This window comes from Podarcis erhardii (genome assembly GCF_964252035.2).
Source record: "Podarcis erhardii genome assembly, chromosome: 5".
NCBI lineage: Eukaryota > Metazoa > Chordata > Lepidosauria > Squamata > Lacertidae > Podarcis > Podarcis erhardii.
This window is the reverse complement of record NC_138509.1, coordinates 18,845,019-18,864,509: the sequence shown is the minus strand read 5'-3', so window position 1 is coordinate 18,864,509 and position 19,491 is coordinate 18,845,019. Positions and strand designations below refer to the sequence as shown.

The 19,491-nt window shown below is 42.5% G+C and overlaps 2 long non-coding RNA genes across 2 annotated transcripts in view; one reads left to right on the top strand and one right to left on the bottom strand.

The window, feature by feature from the left end:
• The window catches only part of LOC309343145, a 29,707-nt gene extending 15,271 nt beyond the window's left edge, over window positions 1-14,436 (top strand). The window contains exon 4 of the long non-coding RNA XR_014157099.1: window positions 14,309-14,436. This is a non-coding gene — a long non-coding RNA (uncharacterized lncRNA). The remainder of the gene's footprint in view (window positions 1-14,308) is intronic.
• LOC309343183 overlaps window positions 11,943-19,491 on the bottom strand; it is a 41,361-nt gene continuing 33,812 nt past the window's right edge. The window contains exon 4 of the long non-coding RNA XR_014157161.1: window positions 11,943-12,096. This is a non-coding gene — a long non-coding RNA (uncharacterized lncRNA). The remainder of the gene's footprint in view (window positions 12,097-19,491) is intronic.

Below are 19,491 nucleotides of genomic sequence, written 5' to 3'. Positions count from 1 at the left end.
TATGGTTGTCAAGCCTCTGCTTAAAGACCTCCAAAGAAGGAGACTCCATCACACTCCTTGGCAGCAAATTCCACTGTCGAACAGCTCTTACTGTCAGGAAGTTCTTCCTAATGTTTAGGTGGAATCTTTTTTCTTGTAGTTTGGAACCATTGCTCCGTGTCCGCTTCTCTGGAGCAGCAGAAAACAACCTTTCTCCCTCCTCTATGTGACATCCTTTTATATATTTGAACATGGCTATCATATCACCCCTTAACCTCCTCTTCTCCAGGCTAAACATGCCCAGCTCCCTTAGCCGTTCTTCATAAGGCATCGTTTCCAGGCCTTTGACCATTTTGGTTGCTCTCCTCTGGACACGTTCCAGTTTGTCAGTGTCCTTCTTGAACTGTGGTGCCCAGAACTGGACACAGTACTCCAGGTGAGGTCTGACCAGAGCAGAATACAGTGGCACTATTACTTCCCTTGATCTAGATGCAATACTCCTATTGATGCAGCCCAGAATTGCATTGGCTTTTTTAGCTGCCGCGTCACACTGTTGGCTCATGTCAAGTTTGTGGTCAACCAAGACTCCTAGATCCTTTTCACATGTACTGCTCTCAAGCCAGGTGTCACCCATCTTGTATTTGTGCCTCTCATTTTTTTTGCCCAAGTGCAATACTTTACATTTCTCCCTATTAAAATTCATCTTGTTTGTTTTGGCCCAGTTCTCTCATCTGTCAAGGTCGTTTTGAAGTGTGATGGAGGAGCAGGAGCCAGGAAGGATGTTCCCACTCTTCCCATCACATGACAGTAATCACGAGAAGGCAAACCACCTGCATCTGAAATAAGCCATAGATCTTGCAGTGATCAATGCAAGATCGTCTGCATGATCAACAGCTTTGTCATCACTGGCTACAGGTCAGCCATCTCTTAGGAGCAGAGTCCTCCTTTTTTTGTATAGATAATGAGCTTCTGCAGACCCCTAGGGTTCAGTAAAAGGCAGACTGAAAGCCATCACCCTAGCAAATTAACGATACTATTTTATTTTGTAGTATTAGTGTTTGCATGACTGACGTACACCTGAGCAAACTGCACTCCCCCGCCAAATCACACATTATTACGAGAGTAGCATCCTATTTTCTAGCGAATGTACACCTGAAGGTAAGCTTGACTTGTTCATACTGTGAGCAGGGAGATTTATTTTATCAAATTGTACGCATATTACAGGTGAGTGAATTAATTTTTTTATTTTTTTTTGTATCCCCCACATCTCCAAAGATTCAAAATTAGCACATGAGGGAGTAAGTTCTAATATATGAGCTTTCTAAGTGTAGTGAGTTGTTTTGGGGGAGGAGGCGGGGGAGGGTAACATACAAATATAGTCTCCCACTTGGAGCCTGCATTGGTATAATACAGCAGGAGAGGGGGGTGGGAATGAAAATGAGATGGTTAACTGTCCACCTTTAAAAAGTGAGATGGTTATAAGTCTGTCTGGTTGCATCCTATCTCATGCCGTCCTAGTCTGACCACAGTCTGCAATGTGAGTGATATGCAGATTTTAATTCCAGGGTTAAATTTGTGAGGATCCATTCACACACGCAAGTCACCAAACGATGAGCATGCATGTGTGAATCTGCTCAACCTCAAGGCTAATACTTAAAATTGCAGCCCCTCTGGAGCTCACTTCTAACCCCTGTAATTCTCTGTCATGTGAAAGTCTCAAAAAAGGCATATAGTTTTAGGGAGTTCAAGTAAAAGATCTCAGAGAATAGCCCTCCTTTTGGGGGGAAGAGTTAAGCAAATTTATACTAATATTATCTGGCATAAAAGACAGGAAAAAAATATTTGGTGTTGGAATTTACCTCCCAGCATTCCCTTTTCCTTCCCATTTTGTACAGATAAAGGTATTTTTGAGGCAGATTAAGTATGCTGTGCAAGTATCTGGGTTTTCCCCAAGGCTCTTTTATTATCAGGCTTTCTATAACTACGTAAGTAATCGTGTGATGAATATTGTGCATAATTTTGCCTAACCAAAATACAGGTTTTCACGTACCGGTAAAAGCGGATGTGTTCTGTAGTAAACAAGCTGTTGGGAAGAACACGTTTGGTGCACAATAATTACATTCTGATGGCTGACCTCAGGAAAATCAAATTATCTTTAAAGAGAAATGTAATAATGGGAGAGGGGGAATCGGGCTAGCTCTGTAGTCCCATCTCCTTCGAGACTGTATACATGCCAGTTTAAACATTCTTCCTGGTGTAATTAATGGATCTATATAATTTCTTCCCTAATAAAGGCAATTTTGTCCTCCTGTTATACATACATACCTACATATAAAATTATTTGAACTCTTTCTTTGTAGATAGTTACAGAACATGGGAAGGGGGGGGGCGATCCAGGAGTATCTTGGAAACCTATGAAATGTATTTTTGCATTTTGGACTCACAGCTGTCCATGAAAGTCCGCAGAGCTGGAGCCCAGTGCCCGGGCTGAATGCTGGGGGTGGAGAAGCTCCTTCAGGTAGTATACATGGCTGAGTCCATTTAGGGCCTTAAAAGTCAGCACCAACACTTTGATTTGTGATCAAAAACATACTGGGAGCCAATGTAGGTCTTTCAGGGCTGGTGTTATATGGTCTCGGTCTCCAGAATTGCAGACATAGATTTTTACAATCCAGTTTGTGTCAACTGCAGACCATTCTATATTTCACAGAGTTCAAACCAATACTGAGGTGAGGTTCATAAAACTTTGACATTTAACTAATTCAAGTGACCCAGATCTGTAGTTTTATCTGATTGTGGCAAGAGCCAGATTTCAAAAATCTGGAAGCTGCCCGTAAGAAGTAACCCTTCTTCTGCCCATCATTTCTGGCACTATTGCACTTTCAAATTGTGTTATGAAACACATCTCCTTAGACAAGGCATATCAAGGAGAATTTCTCAAAGGGGCAAATTACAGCTTGTTTTAATACAGGAAAACAATATGCATAATTTGCGAGAACTGAAAAGACACATACGCCTTTATGCTCCGATTGAAGTTGATTCACAACCTTTTTGTACAATCAAATGATGTTCTTATGTTCATCTTTGGGGGGAAAGAAAGATCAGCAGTCATTCATGTCTCCTCTTGAAGGGGCCATCAAAGAAACTGGAAACCCTTATTCTAAATTGCTAATATAAAACATCACAAAAGTAGACCTGTGGGAAGTGCGGTCATATGAGGAAGATACATTTGGGCATGTAAGTTTGGTGAGCGTTGTCATAAATATTAATTCCTTTGTTAGCAAAAAGTTAAATACCGTCATGAGTTTTGTGTTGCATGAGGACAGCTTTGTCAATGTAGGCTTGAAAAAATGAGTGAGTAAAGGGATTCAAGATCCATTGTGGATATATCGAGGCAGAATTGCTAAATATAATTCCACAGGTACTAATGAGCATGCCTTTCAATAAATCACCTCATACATGAGGGAGAAGGAATATGCATTTCAATCTGCACCTGCAAAGTTCAAATGCTAGGCTGGAATTAGTTCTAAAGTTTGAGATAACGCTATGCTGAAAAGAGGAGGCCTAGCTTTCAATAAGAACTCACATCTACGCAGCCCACAGAGAGAGAAGCGGTAGAAATAGCTCAAGATTTTTATGCAATAAAATCCTGACAAGACAGAAGTACTGTTTTGGGGGGACAGGAGGCGGGCAGGTGTGGAGGATTCCCTGGTCCTGAATGGGGTAACTGTGCCCCTGAAGGACCAGGTGCGAAGCCTGGGAGTCATTTTGGACTCACAGCTGTCCATGGAGGCGCAGGTCAAATCTGTGTCCAGTGCAGCTGTTTACCAGCTCCATCTGGTACGTAGGCTGAGACCCTATCTGCCTGCGGACTGCCTCGCCAGAGTGGTGCATGCTCTGGTTATCTCCCACTTGGACTACTGCAATGCGCTCTACATGGGGCTACCTTTGAAGGTGACCTGGAAACTACAACTAATCCAGAATGCGGCAGCTAGACTGGTGACTGGGAGCGGCTGCCGAGACCATATAACACCGGTCTTGAAAGATCAACATTGGCTCCCAGTACGTTTCCGAGCACAGTTCAAAGTGTTGGTGCTGACCTTTAAAGCCCTAAACGGCCTCAGTCCAGTATATCTGAAGGAGTGTCTCCACCCCCATCGTTCTACCCGGACACTGAGGTCCAGCACCGAGGGCCTTCTGGTGGTTCCCTCACTGCGAGAAGCCAAGTTACAGGGAACCAGGCAGAGGGCCTTCTCGGTAGTGGCACCCTCCCTGTGGAATGCCCTCCCACCAGATGTCAAAGAGAACAACAACTACCAGACTTTTAGAAGACATCTGAAGGTGGCCCTGTTTAGGGAGGCTTTTAATGTTTGATGTAGTACAGTATTTTAATATTTTTTTGGAAGCCGCCCAGAGTGGCTGGGGCAACCCAGCCAGATGGGCGGGGTATAAATAATAATAATGATTAATAATAATAATAATAATAATAATAATAATAATGCTGCAATATGGACAAGTAAGTTACAGTCCTTGCAGATGAACCATCTGAATCAACACACCAGTTGTTCAAGACTGTTTGCTCTCATGTAGACTCTCTACTGAGACCACAGAAGGTCAACTCAAGGCCTTTCATTGATGCTCCAATGTAAGACTCAAAACAAAATGTGATGCATTCAAATACCTGCATTGGGAAGTAACTGCTTGGATAAGATTTTCCCACGATTGGAACAACGTCTGTGTTACTTGTGGAGCTGTCCAAAGTTCTGCAGATCCTACTGTTTAAAGCCACAGTGAGCTTTGTCTCAGTTTGACCAAGTCAGCAGCTTCACACATAATTGGTTGCTTCCAATCTCTGGAGAAAGTGAGGCATTGTCAAGAACTGGCAGGACTCTGAAAAGTGTGGGGTGGAGGCAGAGGCCAGGAGAGTGACCCAGGAGGGGAGGGCCAGCGACCTATGGGTTTTTGAGCCACCAGCAAGGCAGGAACCAGGGCAGTCCAAGACAGAGGGAGACATGCAGGATGTGGTGGAGGAAGAAGAGACTGTTCAGGCAAGGGAGGAAACAGTAGACACCTCGGCAGCCTCTGCACTTCTGTCTCCTAGAACAAGGAGGTGCTTGAAGAGGGAAGAACAGTGATGACTTTCATGTGGGTGGAGCTTAAACTGATGGGGGGAATGTGGTCCCCCATTACTGTAACTGCCCTGCAGGGCACAAATCTGGGGACAGCTGCTTAGAGGCTAGATGTGTGTTTGGGGTGTATGTGTGTGTGTGTGTGTGCGTGCGCGTCCAGAGCACTATGGGAGCTACTGTAAGTGCTTCTTTGTCAATAACTATCAGAGATGTGTCTTCCTTGGCTGGGGGTGGGATGGGGAGAACAGGTGCTCTTATTTCTCTTTGGGGCACACCTCTTTTTGGTGTGGGAACCGAGATGTGTGCTACCATTTTCCTGATCCCAGAGACCAGAAAGGCCAAGCAGAGGTCGAATTGCCCTGCAAGATCAGAAATGCTGGGAGCTAATAGTGCTGAGCATTGCAAAGGGGGCAGGAGGGAGGGGAGTACCCTTTTGTTCCAAAGGCTGAAACTGAGGGACAGACAGGGAATGACTTAAAGATTCACTCATTGTTGTTTAGTTGTGTCCAACTCTTTGTGACCCCATGAACCAGAGCACGCCAGGCACTTCTGTCTTCCACTGCCTCCCGCAGTTTGGTCAAACTCATGCTGGTGGCTTTGAGAACACTGTCCAACCATCTCATCCTCTGTCGTCCCCTTCTCCTTGTGCCCTCCATCTTTCCCAACATCAGGGTCATTTCCAGGGAGTCTTCGCTTCTGATGGGGTGGCCAAAGTATTGGAGCCTCTGCTTCACGATCTGTCCTTCCAGTGAGCACTCAGGGCTGATTTCCTTCAGAATGGATAGGTTCCTGGAGCAGGAACCGGCAAGCCACTCCAGTATCCCTGCCAAGAAAACTCCACGGACAAAGATTCACTCAGGTATGCCTCAAAATGGGTGCTGTGTAGGCAGACAATTTGGTCAAAATGCTTTGAATGAATTAAATGAACAAATATGGTGCTCAAACTCCCCTCAGGAGATTAGCAGCCTTGTTTGGGAACAACCTCTGTAGCAAGCACTTGATATGCAGAGTACTAACCTGCCTGTAATTAGCTTTCCCTGCACAGCTGAAGGAAATGTGGTGGGTTTTTTATTTTTTATTTTTTTTTGGTCAGAGCTTCCTGCAGATGCTTTCATTGTGATTTGACAGTCACTTTACAATGCACTCTTAAAAAAAAAAAAAAAAAGCAGCTGACTTTAATTGGATCCACGCTGAAACAGGGTGTTTCTCTGCAGTGCTTGTATTCATAGGCCGGCTTTCAATTTGCAAGTACAGGGGTTTCCTGTTCTGAGATGCCAGGTGCAGTTGTTTTGTGTGCAGCTGGTTACCTGGTAACCTTCCCCAACTGTGCCGAAGTGCTGACAGAGCACTGGAGGTTTAGCACACAGAGATCAACATTAAAAGGGCCCTGTTTGTAGAAAACAACACCCACAGGACCGATGTAGCATGCACATCAGATGGGTGCTGTCGCATCAGGGTTTGGCATTGCCAGGCACCTCCTGAGGCCCACAACCCGGAAGTGGGGAGGGGGGCATTGCCAATCCTGAAAGCAACCTGACACTGGTGGTTCTTCCTCTGAGCTGTTTGTACTTTTTCATTTCTCCTCTCTCCAAGGAAGCAATGAAAGGAGCATCAGTTGTTCTGCTCTGAGCTGGACTGCTCTATTATGTAGACTTAACGCCTGCTGTTTTTACTGTCAGATGTAGGGATATCCCATTTTCAGACTTGTTGACTAACGAGTGTGCATTGTCATGTCAGTGTGTTTGTGTGACACGACGGCTACATAACTTGAAACGTCAATATGGGGCATACTTTACGGAACTTGTTTTGAGGGGCAGAGGTACAAATGCCCCCCTTTAGACTTTTCTAATAATCGAGGCATATTCTGCACCAAAATGTAGCTATTTAACCTATACTAAGTGGCATAACGCATTTCCGTGTGCTGCTCTGGTTTGCCAGAAGCGGCTTAGTCATGCTGGCCACATGACCTGGAAGCTGTATGCTGGCTCCCTCAGCCAATAAAGCGACTGTATCTAATGGTCAGGGGTCCCTTTATCTTTACCTAAGTGGCATAACTGTTTATGGGTATGTGCAGGGCTTTTTTCCAGCTGGAACTCACCGGAACTCAGTTCTGACACCTCTCAGGTGGGCGCCATTGCCATTATAAGAGAACAAGGGAGGTGTTCATGGTGAGTTCTGGCACCTCTTTTTCTAGAAAAACAGCACTGGGTACAGTGGTACCTTGGGTTAAGAACTTAATTCGTTCTGGAGGTCCGTTCTTAACCTGAAACTGTTCTTAACCTGAGGTACCACTTTAGCTAATGGGGCCTCCCGCTGCCGCCACCGCCCGATTTCTGTTCTCATCCTGAAGCAAAGTTCTTAACCCAAGGTACTATTTCTGGGTTAGCGGAGTCTGTAACCTGAAGCATCTGTAACCTGAAGCATCTATAACCCGAGGTACCACTATATTGCCATATCTTTCGAAGCGGCAATCTAAAATCCCATTTCAGACATTTCAAGCGATCATTGTTTTTCGGTGAGAGCCAACTCTCGGAGCTCTGCAATGTCAAAGGACACAGGTTCAATCCTTGGCATCTCCAACTTGGGTTGGGAAAGATGCCTGCCTGAAATCCCAGAGTCCTGATGCCAGCAAACAATATTGAACTAGATGAACTGTATAAGGGCATTTCCTGTGTTAAATTACGTGTGTGTCAAGCAAATTATGTGTGTTTCAAGCAAATTATTCCAATGCCCATGGCAAATCAGGACAACCTCAATATTTGAAGTAATATTTCATGCAACTTAAGAAGTTTCTGAATGCTTATGCCACAATTAAATGTTTAGGGTTGGATCCAGACTAAGTTAGTTCAGCTTTATTCCCATTGAAATCCATGCTACTTAAGTCATGATTAACCCATTCTACTAATATCAACTGTCTATGTCTAGATCCAACTCTTCGTCTTTATGGCAGAGGTAGCCAGCATTATGCCCCCACCCCAGATGTTGTTGCACTACAGTTCCCATCATCCTCAGCCAGCAAGGGCAGGGGCCATGGATGATGGGGACTGTAGTCCAGCAATATTTGGAGGGCTACACTAGCTTACAATGCCACAAGCAACCTGTTGCTTGTGTGTGGTTCTTGGGTGGCTTGCATGACCAGATCTGCTTGGCTTTTGCTGGATCATTCTCTGGGCCCATATACTCGGCTCCCATTGTTTTCTCGGCAATGGCTCTGTTTTTAGATTTGGTGGCAGCTGCTGCTATAAATATAGAGGCAGCCAAAGAGCCAATCTCTGTTTCTTTGGTGCCAGACAAAGCTCCCACTGCCATCAGAAGGATTGCAAATGGGACCCAAGTTAGCAAGTGTAGGATAAGAGCAGCTTCCCTTGGGCTGTGAAACACACATTTCTGTGCTAACAAAAGTCCCATTATAGTCACTGGGGCTTCATAACCTGGAGGTGCAGCTGCACCTGCTCCACCAACCATTTTTTTAGAGCTCTAAATATGCTTTTGAGCCTTTGGGAATGATCCTCTTGCAGCTTCCTAGGAAAGAAATAGTCCAAGGGGGGGGGGACAGTAGTGTGTGTGTTTGACTCGTATTCCTCTTTTCCTGTTGCTTATCCCAGTCATTTGAGCAAAATTGTATACCAGCGAACTGCATTGATTATTCTCCACCATAATTAAATTGTGTGATCATTCCCCCTTTTCCAGTCCTACTTTGCACCATCAGCAGTCTGGCCTACTGCTGATCCTGGGACCCTTTTTTCTTTTGGCTGTTGCTTCTTGTCCATCAAAGGATTGGCCACATGGGCAATGGTGAGGTGGTCCCAGGATTTTGGCCATTCAATAACCATGGCCCAATGGGAAAATTTATGGAAGATCAATTGGAAATTCACAAACTGTTACACTATTAGAGAGAACTTTCAAAAAATGCAACATCGATGGTATCTAACACCATGGAAACTTTCAAAAATGTATAAAAATGTGTCAAGTAATTGTTGGAGATGCGGAGACTCAGGAACATTCTACCATATGTGGTGGACATGTAGGAAAATACAGGTATTCTGGGAGAGTATACATGCAGAACTGCAAAAAATGCTAAAGATCTCTTTCAATAAAAAACCAGAGGCCTACCTCCTGGGAATAACAGATTTGGATATTCCACAAAAGAGGAAGGGTATCTTTTTATATACTATAGTGGCAGCAAGAGTTTTGATCGCAGCAAAATGGAAGAGTAATGAAATCCCCTCTATACAAGATTGGATCCAAAAGCTGACAGAATATGCTGAATTAGATGGTTTATCAGAAAAAATAAAGAATAAATCAAAACAGGAATTTGTTTCTAAATGTGAGGCTTTCAAAGAATATCTGAAAAATAAATATAGTAGTTTAAATTCTGTTGCAGCATTCGAGGAACTTCAGTAATAGTTACTAGGTAGATAGAAGAAATTAGATTTATTGAGAATAAGTTTAATTATGAAAAAAATGTGTATTGGCAATAAGTAATATGAATTTGAAATATGGAATAGACAGGAAGTTGGGTCTTTAGTGTTAAGACCAATAGATGTTTTATTGTTTGCCAAGAAAATTATGTGTCTATGGTTATTTTTGTAATTTGTGTGTAATTTGGTATTTGTGTTTTTGTATGTGTGTTTTTTCTTGTTGTATAAATAAATATTAAAAAAAAAGGATTGGCCACATGGATGGATTGCACCCTATCAGTGATCACTGAATGAAAGTGATGACATCACAATGCCACATTGTTGCTCATATTGGACTTGCAGACAACTGTGGACCATGTAGATTATTATGTGAACATTCTTTACAAGGAAGGCTGAAGAAATGCTGAAAAGGGGAGTTGCTTTTTGGCACTGCTGAGAGCATTCGTGAAAGGCTGTCATTTTGTTTCAGCTCAGTCTTTGTTCCCCAGGGTTTTCCACTGGTCAGCATTTTACTGGTGCAACCAGTAATCCTCTCAGGGAGCTGGTTTGGGACAGAGGCCCCTGAAAGGCCAGTAAATGCCAGAATCTGCAGGGACTGACTCAGAATCAACCAGTGTCCTTTCTGCCTCCATCCACACCTATCAAAATATCTTGGGCTTGGCTCCTTACCTGCCACATCTAAACCTGATTCACCCTTTGCCTCCAACATTCCTCTAGGTCCCACCATTCTCCTTAAACCTATCCTGATTCATTCTCTTTTGGCCCACCATCAAAGGACCAACCTTCCAGTGCAAAAATAAAAATAAAAGAGACTTATCCTCATTTATTATCTTTTCCTCCATCAATTTTTATTGATTTTCCTACAATTTAACAAATCCAAACAATTCAACAAATTTGAATCCTTATTTCCATGATGTTCAAATCCTTTATCTACTGCCTTAAATGTAATACTTATTACTATAATATATATAGCCTACATTCCATTCCTTTGCTTATATTCCCATCCTGACCATGATTTCATTTGATTGTAAGAGAGCTTATCCTGGTGCCCATTCTTCAAGTGAATTCCATTATTCCCTATATTTCATCTCAGTGATGCCCCTCACCCAGTCCATTTTCACACTAAAAGCTGGTGGGTTGATAGCAAGATCCTGGGCATAGTCCCACTTAGACACTATTTGGCCCCTTTCTATTTCCTTGATGCAGCCCAGGATCCCCTTACAAGTGCAAAAAACCCCAAAACATCAATTTCATTCAGTGGGAAAAATAATACCAAAACACTCAGAAGCAAGCATAACCCTGACAAAAGGTGTGGGAGCCACAAAGTGGAGACTGGTGAGGCTGAGTTTTTAGAAACATCTGGCCATTAATCTGAGCATTGGGGACTTCTGAAACATTGGCAAGCCTGCTCCAGCTGGCCCTGGGACCGCTGCTTCTGCATTAACAGGTAAATCAGCCAGATGGCCTCCAGTTTTACTACTGTTTCTGATATGGATGATGAGTTTCGATCCCCAATGAGCAATACGCCTTCCAAAAACCGAACATTTGTATTCACCTTTTGACCACACCAAAACAATGTAATCATTGAAGAAGCCCCCTATCGTGATTAGAGTGGAGGACAAAATAGAAGCTTGTTTGCTACTCGGAGAGGAAGCAGCCAGAAGCCTGTCTATGTGTGTGGGGAGACATTGGAATTAATTTTAGACAGCTGCGGCTACATGCATTTTTGCCATCAGGCAAAAGCAGCGTTTTCAGTACGAAGCAGGGTTTTGTTTGTTTCCCGTCTGTATGTTTTAAGAAAAGGCAGAGCCCTACACAATATGAATATAAGGCTGGACGTATCAAATACGACTGCCTGAAATGCGATGCCTGAAATTTCTGACCCCGGTAATATGCAACAAATAATTTCATCATCTCGAGGGAGATGTTGGATGCTTTTATGTTCGTTTGTTTCTGGGACACTCAGAAAGCCACATGACGAGAAAGTATCTTGCTCTGGGTTGTGTCGGCTCCTTTACACGCTGGGGAGCTTAATCACATTGCTCTATCAATTTATGGATTTATGCAATTTTATGAATTGCTTTTCCTGCTGCTCTGATATCAGGGTGCTCAAAGCTAAGCACAACTGGGAGAATGACAAGAACAATCCACAAACTTGAACAGATTTGTTGGCAGCAAAGGTTGTAATTGCTAAGTTCTGAAAAGGAGCAACTAGCCCAACATACAATTTGTGGAGGGACAAAGTATGGACAAAATCTCATAGTAAATAAAAGCAGCAACGGTATAGGGAAAGCCAGGAGATTTTCTTTTAATATAGCATAGTTTATAAACTTTCCTGAAATTAACTCATGAAATGAAAGTAAGTCAAATAAAAATACAGTGATATTACATACATCAGCTGGAGATACTAGAAACAAAAATTGTTAATTTGTAATGATAAGTTAAGGGGCTAAGAGGAAGGCTTGCTGGCTTTCTTTTTAATTTTTCTTCAGATGATTCTTTTCATGCAGAGTCTTTCACATACGTTCATATAGAATATTTAAATAGTTGGCGTGAATTGATATTTCCTTTGCGGGAAGAAAACAAAACGTAATTACAGTAATGATCACATAATGAAAAGAAAACAAAATAATGGTTGCACCGACTCATTATGTGTGTTGGTCCAATACGGAATAAATATTATCTGGTTTTCAATGAATGTATCATCTTGTAGCCCATCACTTATTCTTATATAATTAGTGAGCTTTTCCATTTCTGCTAACAGCCAGATTTATTTTTTTTAAGAAAGAACAATGACTGCAAATAGATTCTTTGTTGCCCTGCTTTACTGGTTCTTCAAGCAGTGTTGCCAGCCCAGAATCCAAAATACTTGAGTGATCCCTGGTCCAGACTGTTTCCCTTTTGCATCAGGTTGTAAGAGGCAGACATTTCATTTCTTTTGTCTGGGACTGAATCTGGGGCTTTGTGCATGTAATGTGTTAAGTTGTGGGTGAACATATCAGACAACACAGCGATTCTTCAAACAGCTCTTATTAATTCACAGGCCAGAACAGAACTGAACTGAAGGGTTCAGCCAGCCTGCTTATATAGAGCTCCACTAGAACGCAACAGTAACCATTTCCTGTAACTATCCAATCACTGAACGTCACTTTTGATCCCTTATTTGCATATGTGGACCTGAGTGAAAACTATCTACAGTATCCCCCTGCTGGCCCAGGGTGAGAACTTCAGTACATAACATAATGCATGTGTGCCCCATTGAGCTATGGGCTCTTCCATGCTTTGAGTTCTCTGCCAAGCTATTTGTAAGCGTGACTGAGTGGTGCCCTCCTCATGTGCTGAGGAACTTGCATCTCCAGTCAACATGTGAATCATCTAGTTTGCAGAGGGGTTTAAATCACTATAAAGAGCCATTGGATTGTCGAAATCCTTGCAGTCAATTCTTAATTGGTAGTGCATTTAATTTAGCAACCTCATATGCATCAAGCCATCTCTTGCACATCAGACCAGGGAAGCCATCTCTGCAATTTGAACATTGCAAGAAGCACCACTTTCCATGAGGCTGACAGTGCTCCTTCAATAGTGTTTGAAGCTGCTCTGAGGATGCATATCAGGTTGCTAAATTAATATGTGACCAATTGAGAATTGAATGAAAGCTCTTGGGCAATTCAGCACCTGTGCTTTTAAGTTCCTATGTGAACACAATGGCATTTAGCAAGCATGTTCATAAATTCATTAATAACTATTAATGCACGCTCTCGCCAGCACTGGAAAAAAGATCTCTGAACCTTTGATGGAACAAATGTATTATTAAAGATGGCACTGGCTGCAAAACACTGGGTGATATTTTGAATGTCTAAAGATAGAAGCAAATTATGGTTTCTATTTATGTTGTTATTGTTTATTATCTCACGGAATTCTTTGAAGAGAACAGACAAACAGAAATCAAAATAGAAAAACCCGACTACACAGATAAGATTTTGGAATCAAAATAATTTGTAATATTCCTTCATGCTGCAGGTTGGACTCCTGGAATTCCTGATAGGGCTGAACAAAATGCAGACACCACAATGAGTTATCCTATAACTGTAGCAGGAGATAAGAGCATTGGCTGCAGAAGGAAGTGGAGAAGTTAGGGGCATCTTATCCAAAATGGCAAACTCTCAGAAATTGTGGTATTTCTTTTCCTCAGTCCTTTATCTCTCTGCCAGGAAAATATTCACTCTCTTAATTTATTTGTTTCTGGCTGCTGTTAAAGGCACAGGAACAAACAAATGCAGCTGGCAACTTGACTGTCCCACAACTCACTAAACACAAAGTAGAATTTTCTGATGGTAAGAGCCATTTGACAGTGATGGACTCTCCTTTTTTGGGATTTTTAAAAGCAGAGGTTGGATGGTCACCTGTCATGGATGCTTTTGGTTGGACTAGATGACCCTCTGCAATGTAGGAATCTCAGTTCTCAATTCTACGATTCCCTACCTGTAGTGTTACCACTTATTTGCCATCGTAGTGAAATGGAGCCTTTGTGAACTAAGGTAATATGTTTGGTTGGCATGCGTCTGTCTCGGGAAACAATGGAGGAGTGCATTTTGTGGGGTAAAGTCAAACTGTTGGAAGGTTACAGCGCTTGCAGTGGCTGTAGAGACCGATACGGGAGAGACATGTTTTGTTGCAGCTGGGGCAGAGGACGGCGTCTGGTTGTGCTAGCTGCCAGTGTTATGGGGCAGAAATAATAAACAAGAGGTGATGGTTATCATTATGATGTTCTCTTTGTAGGCTGTGAAAGACATTCATATGGCTACTGTTGGAAACAAAATACTGTACTGGAAGGACCACTCTGGAAATATTTATACTAAAGAGTAGTGCATAAATCTACAAGGTAAATAAATAAAACATATATTTTCTGGTCTGGCAAGTCAGTTCTATTCAATAGTGTACCCATGAAGTAAGGGACTAAATTGCCGTGTAATTTGACACGGCGAGATGATATGAATGAACGTTTGCATTAAAGCAGGGAGAGAAAGGCCAGAGTACATTATGGCTTCTGAAGCTGACAATGTGCCATCATTAAGACTGATAGTCAAATCTTTATGCCTGCCTGCTTTATTCAATAGTGTCCCATTACAGATTGACCTCACATTATTGGCTAAAAGATATTCTATTAAAATTAAAAAAGGCTTTTATATTCGTGTCTTTCTCCCACATTTCTTGTTAGTGAAAGCGTACCCTCTTAGAGCAGTTTTAAATTGCCTCTTGGTGGGTTATACCATAACAGGCTACAAATATAGGAGTTTGTGTTTGAATGTTCCCTATATAGAGAAAAATATTTTATATTAAAAAAAACCAGTATATCAGGGGAAAGCCTCCTAGCCAGCCTTATCCCTGTCAAACTATTTATGAATGGGAGGTCTGTGTGTTTTTAAATAAAGGGATGCATTCACTGTTGCATGTGCATAGCTCAGTTTCGTTACGACACTCTGGCTGTTATCCTATGGCCATTCTGGGTCCATGAATTAGTTAGTCAGCCTGTCCTGGATGGGATGGGATGGCATTCCCCCGGAAGAATGAGGTTTGCAGGCTGGGCAGGCTTCTTGCGTCTACTCTGTCCCTAGAAGCCCAAGTGCCACCAATTGCACAGAGCAACTATTTCCAACTGCAGCTGCATCACCAGCTATGGCTATTCTTGGATAGCGATAACCCGGCCACAGTAATCCATCATTTAGTCATCTCCCAATTATCCTGCTGCAATGCATTTTGCATAGGGCTGCCCTTGACTACAGCTGAGATATGGCAGCTAGAACAAAATATTGCTGCCAGGGTACATAGACTGTCTAGCAGACCACATGATTTCCGCTGGCTGCCTGTTTGCTACCAAGCCCAATTCAAGGTTTCGATTTTGGCATATAAAGCCCTGGATGGCTTGGAACCCAGGTATCAGAAGGGACCCTTTTTTGGGGGGGGGGTTAATTAACAGCAAAATTAAGAGAATGAGTGTTTTAAGAGAATGAGTGTTTTATGGAAGTACGGATGCTTTTTTTGAACTATTTCAAGAAATAGTATGATGAACTTGCAGGCAGGATTTGAGCTATAAGCAACAGAAGTAATCAGATTATAATATTGTTACGATTTGGTAGGTAGAAGACAGGGTGCATCAGAAGAGGAGAAACAACAACTCCATGGGGAAAGGGGTGGGAAGTCGACAAAAATAAGAGAAAAGACAAAATTGTGTTTTTTGACTATATATGGTATTAATGTTGAAACTGAATAAAATATCATTGGGGAAAAAGAAGGGACCTATTTCTGTACTGTCCTACCCATGCTCTTCTTAAGGGTCTTTTCGTCATCTCCAATCCTGCTCCTTGCTTCTATTGTACGGTACAGACAGAGACAAAGAGCTGTTTTCTGGAGAGCAAAGAGATTAAATACTCAGCCAATGTGATGGCAAACATAGACAGGATTGAAGTGTGGAAATTGGAAAGAGATCTGTGGCTGACAACACGGTTCTGTGCAGGGGAATGATCTCCAAGCATCCCATAGGTGCCTCTTCCTAACTCCCCACTACCACACACTCCCAAAAAGAGAAAAGAGAAATCCCAGATCAGATGATGGCTCATAGGTTCTTATACATTGCCAAGAACACTTAGTAACTTTAAACCCCCTTGGATTAGCATTACACAAATCATTCCAGATCTCAAATAATGTGACCCATTTCCAATATAGCAACCACTGTTTGTGAAGGAACACATCCCGGTCTCAAAAGTTCCATGGTAATAAAAAGCGGAATACATCACTGAAAAACATTAGCATGCACCCACTTTCCCTCTGCTTCAGATTGTTCCAGATGTTCATAGCCCTTAGGTGGTCGTAGGGATAGTGGGCAAGTATGCTTTCAGCTGTTCCTGCCACTTTCCCTGGTTTAGTACCCCCCTTTTTTTCTAAAGTCAAAGTAAAAGCAGTGAGTTACAGCTTGTCATTAAAAGGTCTCTCCGGGGTCTCTCCAAGCACATTTATGTTTGTGAAACATCCTTTGCTGATGGGTTTCCACTTTCCTTACACAGGCTCGTGTTTTGCTCCATTCTCTTCAGAAAAGCAGAAGTTGCTGCAGGAATTTGTGTAGGTGGGCAGATGGAACACTGATTGTATTATGACCAATATGATGTCAGCCTGCTTACCTATAGCTGCTTTACATAGAGTACTATAAAGTGGCCTGTCTCTTTAAGAGACATGTGTCATGTGCAACAGGTGGCTTACAAAGTCTAAGTCATGTCTTAATAGCCTAAGTGTGTCTAGTCAAGACACACACACTGCTTTGGAGGGAACAAATGGTGGGATAACCAGCCTCATATAGCCAACATGCTTAAGTCTAATTAATCCACCAAGGGGTTAATGCCATAGAGTAAACTGTCCTGCCATGTTTAGCTAGGTCACTCCCCCCTCGCGTTCAGAGGGAGGTAATCAAGCCTCTTGTTGTACCTCCATCTATTTGAGAAGCTCCACATATGAGGTCTGAGTTGGTTGCTGCTGCTCAGACCACATGGCTCTAAGAAGCCTCTCTTGAGTTCCTATAACAATAATTTGGAAATTTCCACCACTTTAGAACTAAACCAAGTTTTATTGCCTGTGTGGCTTTTCTGTTTGATGTATGGAGTAGCACATGAACCTGACTTTTTAAGGCTTTGTAAGTAAACCGTTTTAAACTGTGTAAACTAGTGGTCTTTTCCTATGCGGGGGAAGAGGGCACTATTTTGGAACTTGCTCGGAAAGACATATTTTAAAGGTCTAACAGCCTATGAGTCCTTGCTTTACTTTGCTGCATGTTTTGTGTTTTCAAATACTTGCTGGAGTTCTCTCACCAAAGAGTACCTGCTTCAAACTTGGATCTCGGCATCTGGGAATTCTCCTTTTATACCTATTTTTTGCTTGCCACCAACACAAACTGGTATCTTCCTCCTTTGTAAGGAGGTTGGGTGCACACTTGGGGAACCCTTGCAAGATGCTGCTCACCTTCCTGATATTTGGCACCACCTGAATACCTTTCTCTCCCCATCAGCCATTTCAGGTATGAGCCTACTGGTATGAACCTACACCGAGACAGATGGGTGATATACTGAATTATTATTTCCACTGTCCTAATGGAATGTTCTTGGTTACTTTTTATTGTGTTTTATAATGCTGTTTGGTGCCCTGAGATCTTCTGTGATGAAAGGTAGGATAGAAACACCATGTACCATCACATAAACATATGTATAAATATATAACTCCTAGGACCAGCCCTGTAACACAGCCAGGGCCGGATTTAGGTTTGATGAGGCCCTAAGCGGCTGAAGGTAATGGGGCCCTTTATATGTCCAGCTGTCCTTTGTCAACAACAAATTGTCGCTGTTTTTTTGTGTTGAATCTAAAGCCATTTGCACATAACAAAACATGTATTTTATCAAAGTCATTTGTATTTTATCTTATATTTTGGAAATGCACATCCAGTTGTTGTTTTCCTTTTCATTTTTTGGTGGCCCCCAAGAGAGTGGGGCCCTAAGCTATAGCTTGTTTAGCTTATACGTAAATCTGGCACTGAACACAGCTAAGTGACTCAACCTGCTTCCGGCAGCATCATTAGTGGGGATGGTGGAGAGGGATAGATGAAAGCAAGAATTGGTATCGGAATGGGGTAGCAAGACTTTTGAAAATGTTAACCATAGCACCATGGAGGTGTCATTTGGACTCTGCTTAAGGCAGCAAAATGTCTCGGGTCATAGAATAATAGAATTGTAGAGTTGGAAGGGATACCAAGGATCCTCTAGCCCAACCCCCTGCAATGCAGGAATCTCAGCTAAAGCATCCATGACAGATGTCCATCCAACCTCTGCATAAAAACCTCCAGGGAAGAAGAGTCCACAACCTCCTGAGGAAGACTGTTCCACTGTCAAACAGCTCTTATTGTCAGAAAGGTTTTCTGTATGTTTAGTCCAGGCATAGGCAAACTCGGCCCTCCAGATGTTTTGGGACTATGACTCCCATCATCCCTAGCTAACAGGACCAGTAGTCAGGTATGATGGGAACTGTAGTCTCAAAACATCTGGAGGGCCGAGTTTGCCTATGCCTGGTTTAGTCGCACTCTCCTTTCTTGTAACTTGAAGCCATTGGTTCAAGTCCTACCCTCCCTGTCAACTCTTTGTTAATTCATGAATCATTTCTACCTCAGTTTTAATTGGCTACCTAGAAAAGAGAAAAGAAAAACCCAGGGCAGGGACTTTGGAGTCTTACTGTTTGTTTTTGCCCCTGATGGTAAAGTCTACCCTGCAATGAATTTGCCTTGGGGGTTTTATAGAAGGGAATAGCGGTCTTAAATTGAGGCCATTGTACAAATTAAACATGCCTGTCTAGAAGTCAAGGTATCAGCAACTGCAAGTGTCTGTGTCAGCAGGTTTTTAGGCCTTAGCCTGCATCTGGAGATGAATTACTGCCTCGAATGGTGCTAGAGACAGCTGCAAACATTCTCCTGAAGATGAGGTAAGGACAACGGGAAGAAATGGCTGATGTTTTTCTTCATCCCTGTCAAATCCCAATACACCAGAAAAATAATAATAATTTTGAGCAGGGCAGTAAGCTACCTGTCTAAACAAACAAACCTGGCTTTACATTTTAAAAATAAATAAAGAGCAGGATGGAAATGGCAGGAAGGGTTGCATAGGCTGGGCGAGGCGTGCATTTGAAATGACAGGGGAAGATAAATCTGGTGGCATTGCACCCACTTCCACTGGCTAGTAGCATATTAAGTTTAAGAGCAATGTTTTCCTTCAGCTTTTGGTTTCAAGCAACCCACGATTTGGAGGGAAAACAAGCTCACTCATGAATAACACTCTTGTATATATATTTTTTAACTCAGATGAGCTCAGTTTAAAGTCCTCTCCCATGAATGAGTTAATTGTTTTAAACGTTTGAGTATGAAAATAAACTCCTAA